Source organism: Lepidochelys kempii, chromosome 1, assembly GCF_965140285.1.
Source record: "Lepidochelys kempii isolate rLepKem1 chromosome 1, rLepKem1.hap1, whole genome shotgun sequence".
Classification (NCBI taxonomy): Eukaryota; Metazoa; Chordata; order Testudines; family Cheloniidae; genus Lepidochelys; species Lepidochelys kempii.
In genome coordinates this window covers 13,543,171-13,559,218 of record NC_136380.1, presented here as the reverse complement: position 1 = coordinate 13,559,218, position 16,048 = coordinate 13,543,171, and the positions used below count along the sequence as shown (strand labels likewise).

The 16,048-nt window shown below is 51.7% G+C and overlaps 1 protein-coding gene across 1 annotated transcript in view; it reads left to right on the top strand.

Annotated features, from left to right (window-relative positions):
* P2RY6 (pyrimidinergic receptor P2Y6) overlaps positions 1 to 16,048 on the top strand; it is an 83,625-nt gene that overhangs the window by 64,966 nt on the left and 2,611 nt on the right. The gene's annotated exons all lie outside the window — the stretch shown is intronic.

Below are 16,048 nucleotides of genomic sequence, written 5' to 3'. Positions count from 1 at the left end.
CAGAGAACTGTCTCTTGCCCCGGGAGCAGAAGATGGGGAGGTTTTGATCGCCCTTAATTTCTGGAGTTCATTCCACTGCTTGGATCAGCCCCCCCAGAGCCCTTCACCCTTATTGCAGAGCACTCCACTGTGCCAGAGGGGGCAGTTATTGACCATAGTCTTCATCCTAGAGCTTTAGATAATCTAAGGCACCCTGGGCCCAGGCCATGGAAAACCGTGAAGAGATGGACCAAGCCCTTGACCCTGACTATCTGGGAAGCCAACGTCGGAAGCAGAAGACAGGGACGATGCAGTCTTGGTGGCCTGGGTTGCTGAGGAGACGCATTGCTGTATTCTGTAGTAGCTGGAGGGAGACATCCTGTCTGATGGGGGTGATACTGAATGAGCCCATCAGATACAGGGAAATCCACCCCCTCCCTCCCTGGAGTCTGATGGCCAGATAGTCACCAGGGCATCCCAGGAGCCTCTTTGGGTACGTCTGCACTGCAGCAAAAAACCCACAGCACTGTCTCCGAGCCTGGGTCAATAGACTCGATCTTGCGGGACTCAAAATTGGCAGTGTAGCCGTTCTGAGCTGGGCTCCAAGACCCACCCGCCTCGCAGGGTCTCACAGCCTGCCCTCCGCCCGAGCCTGAATGTCTACACCACCCCCCCCTCCCCGAGCCGCCCGAGTCCGCTGATCCGGGCCAGCAACAGCCGTGCCACAGGGCTTTTAATGCAGTGCCGAGGAACCCTTCCAATACAGAACTCTTATTACAGGGGCGTCGAGCAGCCTCCCGTAGGGGGAATGGAGTGGATGGTGCGAAAGAGCAAGGGATTAATAGCGGATATTCAACCCCAGGCCTGGCCCAACTCCCCGTGCAGCACTGGCAGACGCCCTTTATGGCTGGCCTGCTGCACCACTGCTAGTCTCGATCTCTGCCCCCCCCCAAGAAAGAGCTCTGTGCTGGCTTCACAGTGACGACAACGCTCTGACTTACAGTTAGCGCTTTCTGCCGGGGGATGTCAACGGGCTTGGCAAATCCTAGCGCGTGTAGCCTCACCGCCCCCCCCCCCCCGGGAGAAGTAAGCCGTGGTAGCCATGTTCTTGGGGGCGGGGAACGAGACTCAGGGAGGTGGAGTGATTTGCCTAAGGACCCAGCAGTACAGTGCTGGCAGAGTTGGGAAGAGAAGCCAGATCCCCAGGCTCCAGCCACAAAACCAGCCTTAGCAGCATGCTCAGAGAAGGTCTGCTGGGGATTTAAACACTCCCTGTTCAGAATCTCAGCTGCTGCCGTACCCAGGCTCAGGAACTAGAGGTGCAGCCTGAACCCCCGGGAGTCCCAGCCACCTCTCCCCCAATCTAATGACTGCAGCAGCCAGTTCTCGAAATGCCAAACACACTCTCAGCCCAGGAGCAGGACAGTCACTTGGGCTGCGGCCACGAGCTCTTCCTCTCATTGGATTCCTTCTCGTTTTTGTTTCCTTCTTGGCCCCGGTGAGCCACAGCCTCAGGCTGCCGGGGAGGGGATGTGACAGCCAACACACGGCCACTAGAGAGGCTGGAATTGAAAGAGGAATTGGTGGCACCAGGCCCAGCTGCCTTGCAGTAGCTCAGCTCATTGCAATCACAGCACCACATCTGCATAGCCAGCTGACCCAGCCCCTGTATCATCCGCGCGCAGGGCCAGCCTGTCGCCCCTTCCTGGACCACCCATTGCCCCTCTCCACGGGGTGCAGGCTCCCAGGGCGGGGAAAGCACCCCTCCAGCCCCTCATCCGTTCCCCCTTCTTCCCCCCAGCATTGGAGACCCCTGCCACATAGGATCCCCCACCAGGGGGAGCAGCTGGCATAATGAAGCTTATTGGTGCAGAGGGAGGGTGGGGCTGTCCCCTGCCCCGCCCCCAAGAGCTGGAAGAGTGAGGGAGGGGGAATGAAGTTCCTTTCTGCATCAGGAGGATGGGGACGGACAATGCAGTGCCTCTTCCCAGCTGCCAGCGGGGCTCCTCTCCCAGCTGCTTGGTGGTGGGCAGGAAGGGCAATGGAGCCCATCCCCCGGGAGCCTGGAGTGGGGGAAGTCTCCAGTGGATTCCAAAGAGGAGGCCCAAGTGGGGAAATCCAGTGCCCTCCCCACCCCAGAGCCCAGAAGGAGCAGGACAGGGTAGAGTCTGGGTGAATTTCACTGAGTGACACAGCTCCTGCTGGACACCCTTCCTGCAGGACAGGAGTTAGGATTTAATGCACTAGCCAGGAGACCCAGGTTCAATTCCCAGCTCTGCCCCAGAGTCCCTGTGTGACCCTGGGCAAGTCACTCAGTCCCCATTCCCATCCATACAATGGGGATAACAGCCCTGCCCTGCCTCACAGGGGTGTTGTGAGGCTAATACCTTAAAGAGTGTGAGGCACTCAGATGCTCTGAGGATGACGGCTAGGTAAGTACCTTACAGAGCTAGGACAAGGATGCCAGGAGGATCTCTGTGGGATGGGTTCTGTCTGATGGCTGGCAGATATGTGCAAAGTACTTCCTGCCCTATATGCAGCTCATCACTTCCTCTTTGCAATCCTTCTTCCCTTGCTGTCCCTTGCCTGTGCTAAAACAGCAGGGTGGGCTCTTAGACCTTAGCAGTAATGAGCATTTTCCCCAGTGGCAGCCATTTTCCAGCAGCACCGGTTCAAAACCCCTAGTGTAGATTGAAAGCAGCTGTGCACATGGCTGGATTTTGCGGGGGGAGGGGCATTGCCCTCTGTGATGGGTTGGGTCACGGAAACCCCCTAGGGGCTGCCGCCTGATATGCTGAGACTACCCCGAGCCCGTTTCCCTGCCAGCTTGGGACTTCAGAATCCCGCCTGGTTGTGCCAGGCACGCCAGCCTTCTGCAAACACAGACCCAGGTCTGAACCACGTCCCCCAAAAGCTGCAGGCTTAACTGAAAACAGCTTAAGAAGGGCTCCTGTCTCCAACACCCAGTTGCCCAGTTCCCAATGGGGTCCAAAGCCTAAATAAATCTGTTTTACCCCGTATAAAGATTATACAGGGTAAACTCATAAATTGTTTGCCGTGTCTAACACTGATAGAGAGACATGCACAGCTGTTCTCCCCCACCCCCATCCCTCCGCTATTAATACATACTCCGGGTTAATTAATATGTAAAAAGTGATTTTATTAAACACAAAAAGTAGGATTTAAGTGGTTCCAAGTAATAACAGACAGAACAAAGTGAATTACGAAGCAAAATAAAATAAAACACGCAAGTCTAAGCCGAGTACAGTAAGAAAACTGAATACAGATAAAATCTCACCCTCAGAGATGTTCCAATAAGCTTCTATCACAGACTGGATGCCTTCCTAGTCTGGGCCCAATCCTTTCCCCTGGTACAGCCCTTGTTCCAGCTCAGGTGGTAGCTAGGGGATTTCTCATGATTGCAGCCCCCTTTGTTCTGTCCCACCTCTTTATATATCTTTTGCACAAGGCAGGAATCCTTTGTCCCTCTCTGGGTTCCCACCCCTCCCTCTAAATGGAAAAGCACCAGGTTAAAGATGGATTCCAATTCATGTGACATGATCACATGGCCCTGTAAGACTCCAAGCCATAGGCGCTGACTTCTTCTGGCGCCGATGAGTGCTCGACCCCCCAACCTCTGCCCCCGGCCCGCCCCCATTCCAACTCTTCCCCAAAGTCCCTGCCCCAACTCCGCCCTCTCCCGCTGCCCCCATTCCAACCCCTTACCCAAAGTCCCCACCCCAATTCCGCCCCCTCCTTGCCCCTATTCGACTCCTTCCCCAAATCCCCACCTCTTTCCCCACCTCTTCCTCTGAGCGTGCCACGTTCCTGCTCCTCCCCCCTCCCTCCCAGCGCTTGCTACAGCTGTTTGGCAGCAGCAAGCGCTGGGAGGGAGGGAGGAGCGGAGACGCTCTGGGAGGAGGCAGAGAAGGAGGTGAGGCGGGCCAGGGGGAGGTTGGTGGCCAGTGGGTGCAAAGCACCCACTAATTTTTCCCCCGTGGGTGCACCAGCCCCGGAGCACCCACGGAGTCGGCGCCTCTGCTCCAAGCCCTTATTCCTCCCAGCCTGGCGCACAGGAAGGCCTGCCTGCAAACAGAGCCGTCCACAGTCAGTTGTCCTGGCTGATGGGAGCCATCAAGATTCCAAACCACCATTAATGGCCCCCACGTTGCATAGGACCTCGGTTCTAGCTCCTATTTCTCGGTTCAGATACAAGAGCGATACATTTGTGCAAATAGGATGACCACGCTCAGTAGCTTACAAGCTTTGTAATGACAAGAGACCTTTTGCATGAAGCATATTCCGGTTACATTGTATTCACGCTCATTAGCATATTTTCATAAAATCGTATAGAGTGCAACGTCACACGCCCCCAACCTGCAAGCCCCCTTAGGGCAGGCCGCCTTAGGGCACGTCTTGGCTAGCAACAGCAGCGCTTCAAGGTGGCTGTAAGGAAACCACCCCCATGAGGGGAGCAGCTCCCAGCGCTGGTGCACTGTCTACACTGCCATGTTGCAGCGCTCAGCGGGTTGTGCTTTCACACCCCTGAGCGAGAAAGCTGCAGCGCTGTAAAGTGGCCGTGTGGACGAGGCCTTAGTGCAGCGGTGGCCAGCCTGTGGCTCCGGAAGTTAATCTGCGGCTCCTTGTACAGGCACCGACTCCGGGGCTGGAGCTACAGACACCAACTTTCCAGTGTGCCGGGCGTGGGGGGAGGTCTCTGCTCGACCCCTGGCTCTGCCACAGGCCCTGCCCCGAGTCCACCCCTTCTCGCCCCCTCCCCTGAGCCTGCCGTGCCCTCGCTCCTTCCCCTCCCCCCCAGAGCCTCCTGCACGCCACGAAACAGCTGATCGGGAGGTGTGGGGAGGGAGGGGGAGGCGCTGATCGTCGGGGCTGCCGGTGGGTGGGAGGCGCTGGGAGCGTGGGAGGGGGAGCTGATGTGGGGCTGACGATTTATTACTGTGGCTCTTTGGCAAAGTACGTTGGTAAATTCTGGCTCCTTCTCAGGCTCAGGTTGGCCCTCCCCTGCCTTAGAACTTGGCTACACTTGCAGATGTAGAGCGCTGGGAGTTAAACCGGCCTTCAGAGACCGCAGCAGGGAAAACGCTGCCGTGTGTTCACACTGTCAGCTGCAAGCACACCGGCACGGCCCACATTGGCAGCCCTTGCAAGGCCACAAAGAGCAGTGCATTGTGGTAGCTATCCCAGTGTGCAAGTGGCTGCAACGTGCTTTACAAATGGGGCGGGGGAGGTGGAGTGTGACAGGGAGTGTGTTGTGTGTATGTGGGGGGAGAGACAGTGTGATTTGGGGGGGCTGAGAGTGTGTCAGCATGCTGTCTTGTAAGTTCAGACAGCAGCAGACCGCCCTCCCCCCGCCCCCGACACACACCACACACACTCACAACAGTCACGCTGACACCTGGGCATTTCAGCCAGGGCGCAGCAAGCGTTATGCTTCTCGTGGAGGTGGATTACCAAGAGCACTAAAGCTGCAGAGTCCAGGCGCTCTATGTGCCTTGCCAGTGTGGACACCTCAGGAGTTACGGCGCCCGGGGCTGCTTTAGTGGGCTCTAACTTGCAAGTGTAGCCAAGCCCTAAGTGTGCAATATAAGGAGTTCTGCAGAGGAGACAGGAGACTGCTCCCAGCTTGCGCCCCTGAGGCAGGGAGTCAGAATTTTGTTTATAAACACAGGTTTCAGAGTAGCAGCCGTGTTAGTCTGTATTTGCAAAAAGAAAAGGAGGACTTGTGGCACCTTAAATTGGTTAGTCTCTAAGGTGCCACAAGTCCTCCTTTTCTTTTTGTTTATAAACACAGTGATTAACAGGTGATTAAGATAAGAAAGAGCTGTTAGGATGTTTCCTAAAGTTAAATGATCTGTTCCAAGCTTGGTGAACTGCAAAAAGTAGTCTAAATGATAGAAAGTAATTGTAGACTAATTACTAATATCTTTCTATGAGAAGATAACTGATTTTTTAGACAAAGGAAATGCAGTAGATCTGATCTACCTGGATGTCAGTAAGGCATTTAATACAGTTCCACATGAGAAATTATTAGTTAAACTGGAGAAGATGGGAATTAATATGAGAACTGAAAGTTGGATAAAGAACTGTTTAAAGGGGAGACTACAACAGGTCACACTGAAAGGTGAATTGTCAGGCGAGAGGGAGGTTACTAGTGAAGTTCCTCAGGGATCGGTCTTGGGACCAATCTTATTTAACATTTTTATTAATGACCTTGGCACAAAAAGTGGGAGTGTGCTAATAAAATTTGCAGATGATGCAAAGTTGGGAGGTATTCCCAATATGGAGAGGGACCAGAATATCATACAAGAAGATCTGGAGAACCTTGTAAACTGGAGTAATAGAAATGGGATGAAATTTAATAGTGCAAAGTGCAAGGTCATGCACTTGGGGGACTAACAACAAGAATTTTTGCTATAAACTGGGGACTTATTAGTTGGAAGTGACAGAGGAGAAGAAAGACCTGGGTCTATTGGTTGATCACAGGATGACTAGGAGCCAGCAATGTGATATGGCTGTGAAAAAAGCTAATGCGGTCTTGGGATGCGTCAGGCGAGGTATTTCCAGTAGAGACAGGGAGGTGTGAGTACCATTATACAAGGCACTGATGAGACCTCATCTGGAATACTGCGTGCAGTTCTGGTCTCCCATGTTTAAGAAAGATGAATTCAAACTGGAACAGATGCAGAGAAGGGCTACTTGGATGATCTGAGGAATGAAAAACCTGCTTTATGAGAGGAGACTAGAAGAGCTTGGCTTGTCTAGCCTGACCAAAAGAAGACTGAGGGGAAATATAATTTCTTTCTATAAATACTTCAGAGAGATAAATACCAGGGCGGGAGAGGAGTTATTTAAGTTAAGCTCCAATGTGGATCCCAGAACAAATGGATATAAGCTGGCCATCAACAAGTTTAGGCTTGAAATTAGACGGCGGTTTCTAACCATCAGAGGAGTGAAGTTCTGGAGCAGCATCCCAAGGGAAGCAGCGGCGGCAAAAAACCTAACTGGCTTCAAGTATAAGCTTGATAAGTTTATGCAGGGGATGGTGAGATGGGACTGCCTACAATGGCATATAGCCAATCTGCGACTGCTAGCAGCAAAAATCCCCAACGGCTGGAGATGGGACACTAGATGGGGAGAGCTCTGAGTTACTACAGAGAATTCTTTCCAAGTTATCTTCCTGGTGAGTCTTGCCCACATGCTCAGGGTCTAACTGATTGCCATATTTGGGGTTGGGAAGGAATTTTCCCCCAGATCAGATTGGCAAAGACCCTGGTGGTTTTATGTTTTCCTCTGCAGCATGGGGCTTGGGTCACTTGCAGGTTTAAAATAGTGTGAATGATGTCTAAATAGTGTAACTTGAAGTCTTTAAATCATGATTTGAGGACTTCAGTAACACAGCCAGAGGTTATGGGTCTATTACAGGAGTGGGTAGGTGAGGTTCTGTGGCCTGCAAGGTGCAGAAGGTCAGACTAGATGATCATGATGGTCACTTCTAACATCAGTAAGTGTATCTGAGTAAGAATAAACATTACAATTTTAAACCTAACCAGTGTCCCTTAAGTGACTTACCACAAGATGACAGAACATGTTAGTATTAGAGCTGAGTGGGTCTAACATTTAATTTTCTTTCTTGATACAGGAATTAGATACAGTGCTCCTGTCAGACAATTTCTAAGTTATTATCTGCAAAAAAAAACCATATAGTTTTCAGTTGCCTATGTAGTCCCTGAAATCATGGTTAAAGTTGCCCTCCTCTCCCCCTCCCCCCAGAAAAATCTGAAATGGTGCCCCTCTGGGCAGGCACGGAATTTTCCCCTAGCACACACATGCGGCCCCATTGGCCTGACTGGAGCTGCTCCTCCCCCCAAAAATATAAAAGTCAAACTATGCCTAGGGCTGTGCACCTTACTCCAGCTTCAGGCAAACTCCACCGGCACAAATAATGCGCTGTAGTGGCTTTGCCTGAGCCAGTGGCTGTGTCAGTGGATAGAAAGCTGGCTAGATTGTCAGGCTCAACGGGTAGTGATCAATGGCTCCATGTCTAGTTGGCAGCCGGTATCAAGTGGAGTGCCCCAAGGGTCGGTCCTGGGGCGGTTTTGTTCGATATCTTCATTAATGATCTGGAGGTTGGTGTGGATTGCACCCTCAGCAAGGTTGCAGATGACACTAAACTGGGAGGAGAGGTAGATACGCTGGAGGGCAGGGATAGGATACAGAGGGACCTGGACAAATTAGAGGATTGGGCCGAAAGAAATCTGATGAGGTTCAACAAGGACAAGTGCAGAGTCCTGCACTTAGGATGGAAGAATCCCATGCACAGCTACAGACTAGGGACCAAGTGGCTAGGCAGCAGTTCTGCAGAAAAGGGCCTAGGGGTTACAGTGGACGAGAAGCTGGATATGAGTCAGCAGTGTGCCCTTGTTGCCAAGAAAGCTAACAGCATTTTGGGCTGTATAAGTAGGAGCATTGCCTGCAGATCGAGGGACGTGATCGTCCCCCTCTATTCGACATTGGTGAGGCCTCATCTGGAGTACTGTGTCCAGTGTTGGGCCCCACACTACAGGAAGGATGTGAAAAAATTGGAAGGAGTCCAGCGGAGGGCAACAAAAATGATTAGGGGACTGGAACACATGACTTATGAGGAGAGGCTGAGGGAACTGGGATTGTTTAGTCTGCAGAAGAGAAGAATGAGGGGGGATTTGATAGCTGTTTTCAACTACCTGAAAGGGGGTTCCAAAGAGGATGGATCTAGACTGTTTTCAGTGGTACCAGATGACAGAACAAGGAGTAATGGTCTCAAGTTGCAGTGGGGGAGGTTTAGGTTGGATATTAGGAAAAACTTTTTCACTAGGAGGGTGGTGAAGCACTGAAATGGGTTACCTAGGGAGGTGGTGGAATCTCCTTCCTTAGAAGTTTTTAAGGTCAGACTTGACAAAGCCCTGGCTGGGATGATTTAGTTGGGGATTGGTCCTGCTTTGAGCAGGGAGTTGGACTAGATGACCTCCTGAGGTCCCTTCCAACCCTGATATTCTGTGATTCTATGATTCTAAAATCCCCAGTATAGACAAGGCCTAAGACATGCTTTGGACAGTTAATGAGCTCCCATGGCAATGAGACAGCCCAGCCTGGCTAACCAGGACCATGTTCCCAAGGCTTCATCTGCTGGCAGGAATCTCCAGGGCTGTGCACATCCCATGGCACCCGCTCGTTCATAAATCCCTGCTGATGGGTGCAACAACAGGAATAGTGGTGGCATATGCCTGGGGCCAGATTCTGCAGTGGTGGCCTGTAGGAACCCCAGAGTAGCTCCATTGGCTATTACTCTGGATTTACACCAGTGTCACTGAGAGCAGAAGTTAGTCCACTGTGTATAAAATTACATGGATACACACTTCAGGCAAAATGTTCGAACTTGCGGTGCCTAAACAACAGAGGTCTAGTTTTCATAGGTGAGCAGAATCTATCACTCACACGGAAGTCACAGGCACTGTGCAGCAGCTCTGAAATTCAGGCATCAGACCACCTGCACTGGTGGAGTTCTATGTTAACCGGATATTATACTACATAGCATAAAAACATATGTTTTTACGCATGCGTGTGTGTACATATGCATATGTGTATCTCAGAATATCAGCCGTATAGTCGTGAGATGAAAGCTGTATCTGCCTGGTTAATTTCACTTTTACCTGATATCATACGAAGCGGCACCACACGAAACTTGTAAAGGAACTGTACAAGGAAATCATCCAAGGGAGAGGGGGTCAGCGCTGTTAGATGGGAGTCCAACACACGGCCTGTAGGCCGGATCTGTTCTCCATTGTGTAGTCACATAGCCTGCATGGCACAGTCAGATGCTGTAGCTCAGCTTTAATATTAAAAAAAGGTAAGTTTCTAGCCCTCCTGGCTGCCAAGAGACCCTTCCCAATGTGAATCAAACGTAATGGATGCAGTACAGCTTGCCTGCGTCTGCAGATAGCCTGAGACAATGGCTTAGAGGGGTGAACTCCCCTGACCCCTATTACTCTGACTTTAAGTGACTCGTCAACTTTAAATGAGCAGATCTGGGCTCCCATGTTTAAGAAGGATGAATTCAAGCTGGAACAGCTGCAGAGAAGGGCTACTAGGATGATCCAAGGAATGAAAAACCTGCCTTATGCGAGGAGACTCAAAGAGCTTCACTTGTTTAGCCTAACCAAACGAAGGCTGAGGGGAGATATGATTGCTCTCTATGAATACATCAGAGGGATAAATACCAGGGAGAGAGAGGAGTTATTTAAATTAAGCACCAATGTGGACACAAGAACAAATAGATATAAACTGGCCATCAACAAGTTTAGGCTGGAGCAGCCTCCCAAGAGGAGCAGTGGGGGCGGAAAACCTAACTGGCTTCAGGCCTGAGCTTGGTAAGTTTAGGAGGGGACAGTGTGATAAGACTACCTACACTGGCATATAGCGGATCTGCGACTGCTAATAGCAAATATCTCCAACAGCAGGTGATAGGACTCTAGATGGGGAGGGCTCTGAGTTACTACAGAGAAATCTTTCCCAGATGTCTCACTGGTGGGTCTTGCCCATATGCTCAAGGTCTAACTGATCACCATATTTGGTGGCGGAAAGGAATTTTCCCCTAGGTCAGATTGGCAGAGACCTTGAGGGTTTTTCACGTTCCTCTGCAGCATGGGGCATGGGCCACTTGCAGGTTTAAACTAGGGTAAATGGTAGATTCTCTGTAACTTGAAGTCTTTCGATCATGATTTGAGGACTTCAGTAACTCAGCCGGAGGTTATGGGTCTATCGTAGCAGTGGATGGGTGGGGTTCTGTGGCTTGCGGTGTGCAGGAGGTCAGACTAGAAGATGATCACGCAGGTCCCTTCTGGCCTTAAAGTCTGTGAGAACTCATTAATCACTGACCATTCTAGTGGGTAGGGTGGGAGCTGCTGCAGAGGGAGACATGCAGAGGACAGGACAGAGGAGACTGAGAGAGAGCAGGGAGAAGGAGAGAAACAGAAAGGAGGATGGGGAAAGGAGAGGAACAAAGGGCAGGAACATCAGTGGCCACAAGGGGAACAGACTTTTCGCTCTGATGAGGACTGCAGCGGTAACACCTGCACTAACAGTAAATAAATGTTCAGTCACTACAAACGGGCTGTACTTGTCCCCTCAATTTCTGTGCAGACCTCCTTCAGCCACCAGTGGGTGTGCAGGGTGCGCTGGGGGGGGGGATATATACACCTGAAATGATGCTCCAGCCCCAGGCACCATAATTACCCTACAATTCCACCGTCTCCCCTCAGTGCATTGGACACCCCTCCTCTCGTCCATCTCCACGGGCCGGGGCAGCGTTGTTACCCCTACCGCTCGTACTCCGACTGCTCTAGTTTTAAATGTCTCACGCAATGGAGTGTCTTTCCCTTGTCCTTGGAAGTCTGTTCCACGGCCCATTACAGCTCGCCATTAGGAAGTTCCTGCTGATATTCAACCTAGATTCTCCTTGGCTAATTGTTCATAAATCTTCCTTTCTACGAGGGCTTCTTGCTCTCGGTTTAACTAGCAACAGCGCTCTTGGGACGAACAAACTGGTGTTGCGGGGGTTATATTGCTTTCTGTAAATACATCTCCCTTCCAATGGTTCTTCTAGTCCTTCATTTTCTACCTGTGAGAAATTCCTACTGTACTAGGGTTGTCATTTAAGCGCAGTTAATTTTGTTTTCCGTTAATTGCAGGCGTTAAGACGTTAATTTTTTCGTCAATTAATTGTATACGTCTGGGCGGGGAGGGAGACATTGGTGGGCGGGGTGGAGGGGGCAGCATGGGGCTAAAGCCCCAGCCCAGAGTTCGGGGGGGAAAAGTGCTGAAATCCCAGCCCACAGCTCTGCCAGCAGCTGGGGAGGGGGGGCTGAAGCCCCAGCCCTGGAGCCCCAAGTGGGGCTGGAGCCCAGAGCCCCACACCCTGAGGGGGGCTGAAGTCTGGAGCCCCACGCCCCAAACCCCCTACCCTGAGTGGAGCTGAAGCCCTAAGTCCCTCGGGGCTGAAGGTGTGTGTGTGTGGGGCGGTCACACTTTTTTTAAGTCCAAATGGGGTCACCAGCACAAAAGACTTGAGAGATGCTGCCATAGAGAACAGGGGCCTGGCGAGCTCAGCCTCTCTGCCTCAGCCTCTCCTCGCTGGCCGCATGCAGAGTCCCTGAGGTAAAATCCACCCTCCCTTCCAAACAAGGGCTCGCTCAGCTGAAGGGAGTTATGCAAATATCATAATCGTTCATTTGTAAGTTCTCCTTGCATGATAAAGATTGGACTGCAATATGTGAACGAGGTGAATTGAAATGATGTTTCTTCTGTTTATCTTTCTTACGGTGCAAATATTTGTAATCAAACTGAATACTATAAAGTGAGCTCTGTGTGCTTTGTATTCTGTGTTGTAATTGAAATCAACATATTTGCAAATATAGAAAACCCCCAAAAATATCTTTTAAAAAAGGATTCTATTATTGCTTAACAGTGTGATTAAAACTGCAGTTAATCACAATTAATTGTTTTAATTGCTCGACAGCCCTAATTCCTCGATAATGAGTCAGACCAACCGTAGCACCCACCGGCCCCAACCAAGAGCAGCGCCCCCTTGCACCAAGCGCCGCACAAGAACAGAGCGAGATGGCCCCTGCCCTAAAGGCAGTCTAAATAAGACAAGGCAGACAGACCACGGAGGGGAAAACAGAGGTGAAGTGACTTGCCCAGGATCACACAGGGAATTACAGGGATCACACAGGCAGGGCTGGGAATAAAAGTCAGGTCTCACAATGCCCCGCTTGCTAGCCCATGCTGCCGCCCCTGGTCTCAGCAGTGCTGGGCTAGAGGGTTCCTTCGGGTCAGCTGCAAACCCCACTCTCTCACGCTTGTGGTTTTGTCCCGAACTCTCCCAGCGAAGCTCAGATTTCAGCAGCTGGTTCGCTCTCACATTTGTGCTTTTTGACCACCTCATTCTTGCCCAAGGCACGAGGCTGTCAGTCTGATGACCTCCTAGTGGCTCCGGAGCCCATCTGGCATAGGCCCCAATCCTGTGAGCTCTCCCAGCCCGTGAGATGTTGAGCTCCCCCCAGACGCTCAGGATGGGGTTCACAGAGCCTAGCATGGCGGTGACGTTATCCTGCCCACTAACCACACAGGCCCCATGCCAGCAGGGCTGGCCAGAGCACAGTCGCAGGGCAGACCACACATCTGTGGGCCGGATCCAAGTCACCGCGGCTCCAGCAGGAATGGCTTTGACGCAGGGCGTCTGGCCCCGCTTGCTCTCTTGCGTCACTGACGGTGATTCTCAGACACTGGAGTCGTAACTCCCCAGAGGACCTTCCGCCTCGACCCGGTGTCTTTTAGATAAACAGATATTGTTAGCACGACAGCGTGTCCCGGCCTGACACGCTCCAGGGGCACGGTCCGCCTGTGGGAAGCAGCCGCCAGCAAACCTCCTGGGACAAGGGGATTGAGCTCTTCCCAGTCTCCCCCGTCCCCCTGCTAACGGCCGATCCTTGGCTGCCATTTTGGTCACCTTGCTGGTTCCTATACCTGGCCTGGCAAGACAACTCCTCCCCCATCCCTTCAGTCGCACTCACTGGGAGGCCGGCCCGAGTCAGGCCTCCCTATTGGCACTGTGTGTGTTCAGCGCAGCTCCTGGCAAGCGCTCGGGGCACCCCTGTGTCGCAGAGCACAGTCCCTCTGCCAAGGAGGGGAGGCAGTTAACACACGCTCCAGCCCCATGGCACTTGATAGATAAGGAGCCAGGGCCTGATTCAACTCCCATTGCAGTCAATAGGCTCCCATGGAAGTCAGTGGCAACTGGAGCAGACCCTTCTCTGGGGATCTAGTTACTCTGCCAAGATTATGCTGCCTGTCATCCCGTTATATGCTCTTGTGGCATTTGTATCCATGGCCTGTTCCAAGAAGGAAGCTGTCTGTCCATGTTAGGAGGACCTGTTATTGTTACAGGATCTAATAATTTCTGGTTCACATCATACTAACCCATCACCATTGGACTATTTACTCCCGTTGTTGTTTGCAGTATTGTAGCCATGTTGGTCCCAGGATACTAGAGACAAGTTGGGTGAGGTGATTTCTGTTATTGGACCAACTTGTGTTGGTGAGAGAGACACGCTTCCGAGCTACGCAGAGCTCTGCTTCAGGTCTGGGAAAGGCACTCAGAGCATCACAGCTAAAGGGTGGAGCAGCTAAGGAGTTAACACATGTTGCAAGAGACCATTCAAGTTGAAGTGGGCAGGTGGTACTTCTACAGTCATAGGCCAACAGAGGAGTTAGTGGGTTACAAAGTTTTGTAGTGAGCCATAAATCCAGTGTCTCTATTAAGTCCATCGTTTTTGGTGTCTAGCAGAGCTATGAATTTAAGCTCCCAGGCTTGTCTTTTGAAGGCGTTGTGCAGGTTTCCTTGGAGGACGAGGACTGCGAGGTCAGATATGGAGCGATCGCTTTGTGAAAAGTGTTGGCCCAGGGGTGAGAGGGTGTTTTTGCCTTTAATCATTTTCCTGTTTGAGCTCATTCACGAGCGGAGTGATTGCCTGCTGTCCCCCACACAGTTGTTATTGGGATGTTTAGTGCACTGGATGAGGTGCGTCACACGTGGTGATGGACGTTTTTAGGACTCATGGAGCTTGAAAGGTGTGTTGGGGGTGGGGTATGGAACATCGTAGCAGCTGTGATATTTCTGCAGGTTTTGCATTTGAGGTTAAGGCAGGGACTGGTGCCACTTTGTGTTGGTGGGTACTGGTCTGTGTGGAGCTGGCTCCAGATGAGACTGGGGGGTTGTTTGACGGCCAAAAGAGGCCACAGTGTAGACGGGGCACTGAGATCTTCCCTGGATGGTGCCTGGGTTGGGTGCAATGAGTGTAGCATGCCAGTGCTGTTAATGCACTGGATAAGCGTTGTCACAAGGCAATCATAGTGAGCCATGGCCAGTTCTGGGCCATTTTACACTAGGTAGCATCTTCCATAAGTGCGCTGTTTACCATTGCTTATTGGGGACCGTGTTCTCACTTGTCTGTAGCTCAGTTGACTTCAGTGAAGCGATGCCGCTGCTGATTTATGCCAGGTGAGTGTTTATATTACACTAGCGCCCAGAGGCCCGGGTCAGGATCAGCCACCCACTGTACCGAGCCCTGAGTGAACACAAAGGTAGACACAGTCCCTGCCCCTAAAGAGTCTAAAATCTACCTCTCCCAAAGGGCTTTATACACTTGAATGAATTGCTTGGACAGCGGGATAATACAGTGGAGGGGAAGAGATGGAGACATGTTTTCAGAGGCATGGCAAGATGGCAGCAGCTGCAAGGGAGAAGGCACTTGCACCGACAGGGCAGCAACGGGAAGGAGAAGGATTGTCGTGTGGTTAAAGCACTGGATTGGGATCCAGGATAGCTAGGTTTGATTTGTGGCTCTGACACAGACTCACTGCATGGCTTTGGGCAAATAATTTAATCTCTGTCTGTCTCAAAGCCCCATGGAGAGCTAACCCTTCCTTGCTCCAACTTTTTGTCTCTCGTCCGTTTTCATTGGCTGCGCCTCGGTGCAGGGACTCGCTGTGCATGTGTACAGCACCTAGCACAACGGGGCTGTGATCTCGTGTGGGGTCTCTGGGCGCCAGAGTGGTATTAATACATCATGAGGGGAGGGGAGGAGGCTGGTGCTAAATGAATGGGGAACAGAACAGGAAGAGACAAGGTCCATGAAGGATATTGAAGCGAGAGGGGCAATTCTGTGCAGTCTGGGGCTGGGTGATCATGTAGAGAGGTGGGGCAGACAGGAGAGCAGCCTCACTAAATCAAGACGGGAGGAGACGCTATGCTTTGGCTCCGCACGTAGTTCTGAGGTCAATGCAGGAATCACTGGGTGAAATCCTCTGGCCTGGGCTACGCAGGAGCTCAGCCTTAGATGATCACGTTGGTGGCCTTCAGATCTATGAGCTGGACCTTGAACTGAATGAAGGGCCAGTGGGGTCATTTGTTGGATGGGGTGATGTGCTTGTGCTCCTTGGTCCAGGGCTAGTT